We start from the raw sequence: 7,863 nt of genomic DNA, 5'->3' as shown, positions 1-7,863 counted from the left end.
TAATCTTTTGCTAACATGGCATATCAAGTAAGTTTTGATCTAATGGAAGCATATTTTTTGAACGATAAAGATATCTCTAGAAGTTTGCGGTGGTATAGCGTAAAATATCCTGATAGACAAATACCGTCTTGTAAAGTTTTGAAAAGGCTTGTGGACAATTTGAAAACTCTGGGACGTTTCGATAAACGCCCAAGAGAACCACAGCAAGAAAACCACATGATCAACGACGAAGAACTTGATATTTTAATTTACTTTTCGGCTTTTCCGAAAACATCGGTGAGAGAAGGAGAACTTGAAATTAGAGTTTCGAAAAGTAAAATACACCGTGTATTAAAAAAATACGGTTTTAAGAGTTATGTTGAAGGACGATTGGTTCAAAAATTACTTCCGGGCGATACAGAAAGGAGAAAAAATTTCTGTCTTGATATCCAGGCACGCGTGCTCGAAGATCCAAATTTTTTGGATAATATTATTTGGACAGACGAATCTAACTTTAGCAATAACGGTATGTATAACCGCAACAATAATCGTATTTGGTCTAAAGAAAATCCCCTACGAGTCACTGAAACGAATAACCAAGTGCGTTTTTCACTCAACTGTTGGTACGGACTTTTGAAAAACCGGGTTTTCTTAATCCACTTTTACCAAAGAACCTTGAATACAGAAAAGTATTTAGGAATACTTCAAATTTTAAGGGATGAGATATGAAATCTTTCCGCGGAGGAGCAAGAAAACTTAATTTTCCAACAAGATGGAGCTCCGGCTCATAATAGTCTGAGAGCAGCAGATTTTCTAAATGAATGTTTTCCTACATGGATTGGTACAAATGGACCTATTAGATGGCCGGCCAGATCCCCGGACCTTACACCATTGGATTTCTTCTTTTGGGGATACGTGAAAGATATGCTATACAAAAAGCGATACGAGAACTTGGGCGAGTTGCAAACAAAATTGATCCATATCACATCGAGTGTTCACCATAAAATGATAAGAAAATCAACAGGCAGCGGACTCATTAAAAGATTGGCGATTTGCGTAAGACAAGAGGGATCACATTTTGAGCATTTAATTAATTAATTTACAAAAATACTTACTTAATTGACTACGGCACTTTCATGTATGTTTTTAATTTGATTAAAATGATTAATTTCATGTTGTTCCTTTTTTTTAAATACTTTGTTACTTAAGCAAAGTTATTATTTTTTAGCTATTCTTTCGATTGGCATCATAAAAGTAGGGTGATTTTTTTTGGACATTTAAGTCGGTTCGATTCCCAGACGAAGCAACTAATTTTTAGAAAATCTATGAATGCAGAATTACTAACTTTTAAAAGTAACATAAAGTCTTCTTTCAGCAAAATACACTATCTACGATATTTAAGGTACTTCCCCTTCATGTCCCATAAGTTTGGGACGCCCTGTATACCTAATGACTGACATCCCAACAGACATTGAGATTTATTTATATTTTTATCGTTGCATTTGAAAGTTTTCTGTATTATTTGATTTTTTTTATTTATATAAAACCATTATTCAACAACAACAAAAAACATACATAAAAGAAAAAATACAAATAATTCATGTTGGACTTTCCAAAATGAGTCACCCTCTTGTGTTTGGAAATTTGGATTAAACAGCATAATTACATTTAATTTATCAACTATACTCGTAATGTAAGTACACTTTTCATGCATATTTTTTATTTTGTTTTATGTGATTAGAAATATGTGTAAGTTGGATCTGTCTAATACGTGGTATTTATTTATTTATTTATATACACAGCACGCAGTGCCTTTTACCTTAAAATAATACATATTTATAATAATATTAAACACTTCAATATAATGTGAAAAACTTCCAAATTAAATTGAAAAGTATTATTTTACCTAAATACTATATATAACACAGCAGTATTGTACAAAGAACGTATTTAGATATAAAAAATAATTAAACAATGTGTGCAGATGAAATTTTAAAAAGAAAAGAATTTATATATTTTTATGGTATATTAAATACAATAAAATTCTTTTGTCTCAAAAAAAAAAACAAAAAATAGTATTGATCATAACAATTTTTTTTTTAAATAAGTATACACGTAAATATGGTACACAATAGTACCCATACAAAAGTAAACATAGAAAGCACTATATTCTAACAAATGTAAATGAGGAAGTTCAGTGGTGTTTTTAAATTTTTTTATTTGTTAATAGACTGTTAAACTAAGTAAAAAAAAATTATTTCGTATTATCGGCGCTACGATTTTTCAAAGTTTTGTATTTCTGAAATAACTCCGCGTGTAACGTCAGAGGTTCATAAGCGACAAGCAGACCGGAAATCTTCCGTAGCTCTCAGATCATAGGTTGATTCACATGAACCAGTGACGTCATTTAAAGTAGTGCGTTTTTATCAAAATATTTTTTATTATTTTTTCTGTACATTTTCAAGAAACTTTGCAGTGCAATTTAATGCTCTAAATTTACCCTGCGTAAGAAAAAAAAATTGTATCCAATTTCCCGTAGGGCTGAAGTTCCTCATTACCGTTCACCATCTTTGAAATGATTTAATAGAGTTGATTTATATAAACTATACTTTAAGAGAAAAATATCAGCAATGTCGGAATAGTTATTGCCGAGTACATGGAGTCGATTCGGAATGGCATTATATGAGTATACTGCTCGCGAATTGTTGCAACTAAACGCAGGTACTTGACGAGTCATTCGTCCAGGTACCTTTAATAGAATTGGGCAGTTCCATGTAAAGTTTTCAATCTTAAATAAATTCAGTAAATCTATCATTTTTCTTTTCTCAGTAAGTTTCAACAACTTCAAAGTAATTGATAAAAAATTATAGTTAGTAAATTTATATCTAATTTAAAGTTAACGTATCGTAAAAACTTATTTTGAACTCTTTCTAGAGTATATTGTTGAGAACTGTAATACGGAATCCATATAGTTGAGTTCCAATTCCAACTGGCTCCTAACCAAAGCTGTGTACATCGATTTCAAAGTAGCGATATTTTGAAAATCCTTAGTCACTCGCAAAATATCTAGCATTTAAGGGATTTATTGGCTATGCAGTTTATGTGACTGACAAAAGACTTTTTTTTTTTTACAATAAACATAATAATAAAACAGAGTATTAAAAAAATAAAGCATTATTACATATCAATGAAATACATATTAATAGAAAAATAGTAAACAAAAAATCCTACAAAGGCATGGCCTGTTCGTGGGTATACAAGAAAATGTTAATGAATTTTTGCTTCTATAGTAAATAATGGACAGTTATTATATTTTTGAATAACATAAGAAAAAAAAAATATTCTCTAAAAGATATTATGGTATTTTTTTTGGTATTTATAGTAATTAAAATAGGAAATAAAAAATATTTTATAAAACACAAAAATATTCCTTATTATAAAAGGGCAACAAAATAAATGACGAAGATGACACCTAGATCTCGCACTTCAGAAACAGAAACTAATTTATCGTTTGCAAAAAGATAATCAAATAAAATAGGATTATTTATTCTAAAAAATCGCATGACCTGACATTTTTTAATGTTTAGTTGCAGCTTGTTTGTCGAACACCACATAAACAATATGTCAACATTTGTCTGTAGAGTTAAACAATCATTTACAGTGTTGTTTATTACCTTAAAAATCTTTATTTCGTCAGCAAACAACAATACCTCTACATCATCGAATATGTCTATTACATTATTTACAAAGATAATGAATGGTATTGATTTTTAAGTAATACATGTTACAGATAATGTATATATTTTTAAGATTTTATGCTTTCCGGCCTATTTACGATTTGTTATAAATGTAGTTTGTTTGTTTTTGAGCGAAGAGCATTAACACATAATTTAAATTATTTTGTGATTTGATTATCAGTTTGAGATCTATTCTTTATAAAAAAATAAAAGTTAAATAATTTCAAAAGGAGAAATGATAAAAAACATTAAAAATACCAAATATTTTAAAATAATTAATTTACACACAGAATATTATTTTTTTTGTATCCGCAAAAATTAATTCAGGTCTAAGAAGTTTAAATGAGAGATAAAAGCACAGTACCTGAGAAGATCTAGCAGCGTATCAGAGGTGAGCACATCCCGAGGTGCTGAAGCCTTGGAAGCTGCCATGGCGGTTCCTCCCACGCCAGGTCGAATAACAGTGACTAAAATGATTCCAAGAACTACAGCACACAGCGTGGTAGTCATGTAGAAAACTATCGCCCTGGCTCCGATCTTCTTACTCATGCTGAGATCCAGCGACCCGATGGCGGAGGTCACAGACGACACGAGAAGCGGAATAATCAGGCATTTCAACATCCTGAGGAAGAGCTCCCCGGGAAATTGGAGATACATGACATCACGTTCGCTCCACTTGCCCTGGGCCGCGCGAAGGCTGGAGCCGACGAGGCAGCCAAGCACCACGCCAAGGACGGTGAGGATTGTCAGCAAGTTTCTCCTCAGGAAACCTAGGACGCCGGACCCTCGGCTCCAGGCCGTGCCCCCCACTCCGTTGTCAGCCATGGCTGCTGCTGGCCTTTGGATCGCTACTAGCCTGCAGCTGCTCTATCTGAAACGAAAATAAAAAATAAGCCAAATGTATTATCTATTGATTCGACATTGACATCGTAAAACTTCATAATGAGTTATTTTGGACTAATAAACTCGGCTAGTTCTTAAACAAAATTTAATACATGCATAAACGCCTTATTTAAAGCAAAGGGTTAATTATATAATAATGAACAGGGTAAATGGTGGACTCTAATTAATATTGGCAACCCAATGCTTGTCGCGGAAGAAAAAATATCTTTTAAATTTGTTGCAACAGAGAGGGAAAACAATTTTGAGAAGGGGAATATGGGAGTCTAGGCATTTACAAGGCTGATGACCTGTCATTGGCTGGTTTAAGTGGCCACTTGACACAGGTCATAGGCCTTGTAAATGCATAGACTCCCATATTCCCCTTCTCAAAAAGGTTTTCCCTCTCTGTTGCAACAAATTTAAATATGAACAACTCCCTAGGAAGAAAATCCAGCCAGTCTGCAAGCATTTGGGCACGCTCAAAACGTTGTTGGAAAAATTATCTTTACAATGGAGTCCCGGTACCGATGCTAATGCATGGAAGTGAAGTATGAAATTAGAAAAAAAAAAGATTAAACGCAGGATGAATGCTGCTGAAATGCGATCTTTTAGGCGAATGAGTGGTTAAACAATTAATCAAATGTCGATGAATGCATAAAACGAGGAAGACTGAGAAAGACGGCATGGCCAAATCTAATAAATACTTGAAGACAGACGTGTCAAAAGTCGGATACGGCGTGGGCGCATGCGAAGATGATGCGTGATGTCTTAGGAAGTCTAATTACTTGAAGATTTATGATCAATGAACCCAAAGCGTTCAACAAAAAAAAACTATATATATAATACGAGTAAAGCAATGACTCGCTTGCGCACCAGATCAATTAGCGAAAGACATAATCATTTTAGTTCTACCACGAGGATAATACAACAGACAGGACAATACTGTCCTGACCTAGCTCCGTAAACATCTTCGACCGCACATGACAGGACAGTGGAACAATAGAACATTTCAACCGTAGTTCAAACGCGAAACGCAGTGAAAATGGATCCACGACGACGTACTTAGAGGTGGGGGTAAACCGTGATAGCCTGCCAGTCTGTCTCCAATACAATGTCTCGGTCCATTGTCCTGTTACCCAAGTTTCTGTTCATACTAGGACAATGGTTCCGACGCAGGGGTAAGAGAGTACTGTCCTGTCCTTACACATTATTATTGCATTCAACACCCACACGCTGTCAGCATCAGCATTGGCATGATGCATCATTAATAAACATGGCATATCTGCCTTGACACAGGTACATGTAACCAGAGAGGCAAGTGACTATGAAAGAAATAAGATGCTCAGAATGATGTATTGGCATAAACCTAAATATTCAATGTAACCTGGACAATATTATAACTGAAAAAATGAAAACTGAAAATTCGATAAAATATTTGGGAGTAACGTTAGACTTCCAACTTAAATGAACCAATCATATTGAAAAAATGTTGATCCAAACACCAGCACAATGGTTTATCGTGCCCTTTTACAGTCTAATATTTCTTATGGAATAATTGTATGGGGAGGGGCCTATAATAATCATATTAAGCCTTTAGAAACCGTACAAAAACTAATTATAAAATCAATTTTAAAAAACACAAAACGTACCAATACAGAAAACTTTGTTTTGGTACTCTGTCTAAAAAAAATAACAAAATCGGTTGACCTTTGAGGTGCGGAAAACGGGACAACAAAACGTCGATTTTGTCTATTCTTACAAAAGATCTGACTGGCAGTTGTCTTTTTTGCACAGGATCGCAGGGCAGTGACAGAAAAACAATGTTCGAATATCTATTTATCAATATTATCTGTTCTACAATTTATGTAAACCGAAACACAAAATAATCATGTATACATACATATTTAGTTTGGACTAAATACAATAATTGATATCAAACTTTATATTGTGTTCATTTAATATAAATACAAATAAGTACTCAAATCTAGCAAATCATTGCCGGGTTCAGCTGGTACTTCATAAAAATTCAACTTTTCCCTCCAACCAATTTTTTTAGGTGGCTGAACTTTTGAAGCTACGAGAAATCTATTGCCAGCAATGTGTAAAAACGTTTTTATGTGCCAACATTTATTTCCTAAAAATTTTAATAGATCTGGTCAAAGATTGAATGGTTTACTTTAAATCCATTCAACTCATTTTTCATGGCACCGAAATTGTTCAATGCATTTCATAAGGACACGAGAAATCAATTTTTAAAATAAGTTTCGATTTAAATTTTTGTTGAAATCGGATAAAAAAGCGGATTTGTATAGCTTCTTTTTTTAATGAATAGCATGTATTTTTGTTTTATAATTTTCTCATTTTTATTGCCAAAAAAATTGTGTTCTAATATTAGCACTTATTTTTTTTATATCTGTCGTCCAGTAGTCATGTCACACACAGGCCATGCCTTTGTGGGTTTTTTTTCGTGTTTATGTAAAATGCAAAGAAAAAATTATCTTAATTTTAAAAATATAACAAAAACGCAGCACTTGGGAGTGTGTCTTCTGCTAATTGTTGCTCGTTCAGTAGACTGACAGTATTGACAATTCATTTCTTTAGGTAAGAATTCTTTACCTTTAGATTTTGTAGCAGATAGTCTTCATGTCCAGTGATCATGATCATAAACCATTAAGAATTTGGGAGTTTCAAAGTCCCCTTTTGGATGACCTCATATTTGTTATAATTTAGAGTGTTTTCTTCTGAAAATAGGTTTAAAATTTCAGTATTCCGCTTGTTTAAATGCAAATGATCTAAATTGGTGGCTCGAAATTTTTATCGCTTTTTCCATTTCCTGGGTAATAATTTTCATTATGAAAAGAGATGTTTCCACTACGTTAAGCAATCTGAACGCTACGTTCGATATTGCGCGTAATGAAAAGATTGCCAGCTTTCAAAAGTCATCACTGCCCATTTACGTCCCTTCAGATAATGTCGGATGAGGGTGGACAGAACAGGGGGGTAGAAAAATCTGGACTAATTGTGCCTCATTATGAAAAATAACAAATTACTCTATCAAATATGATAGCTGTTGATAAATAATGTCAATTTACGGTAGGAATACTAAAATATAAGAACTTCCCGAAAATGTTTTATACGGTCGAGTAAAAAAAGTAATTTACCAAAAACTACAAAAACGAAAAAGCACGGAAACATAAAGTTTTCTGGCAGTTTTTTGTGATTTAAAAAAAAAAAAAAAAAGTTTTGGGCTTAACTTAGCCATAGA

At 33.2% G+C, this 7,863-nt stretch overlaps 1 pseudogene; it reads right to left on the bottom strand.

Annotated features, from left to right (window-relative positions):
• Positions 1-4,080: 4,080 nt before the first annotated feature.
• On the bottom strand, positions 4,081-4,541 carry LOC148270940 (excitatory amino acid transporter pseudogene; annotated as a pseudogene).
• Positions 4,542-7,863: the final 3,322 nt, after the last annotated feature.

Source organism: Micrasema longulum, unplaced genomic scaffold, assembly GCF_059751315.1.
Source record: "Micrasema longulum isolate JH-2025_06_02 unplaced genomic scaffold, ASM5975131v1 h1tg003241l, whole genome shotgun sequence".
NCBI lineage: Eukaryota > Metazoa > Arthropoda > Insecta > Trichoptera > Brachycentridae > Micrasema > Micrasema longulum.
The sequence above is the reverse complement of the archived record's forward strand: the minus strand, read 5'-3'. Positions and strand labels throughout refer to the sequence as shown.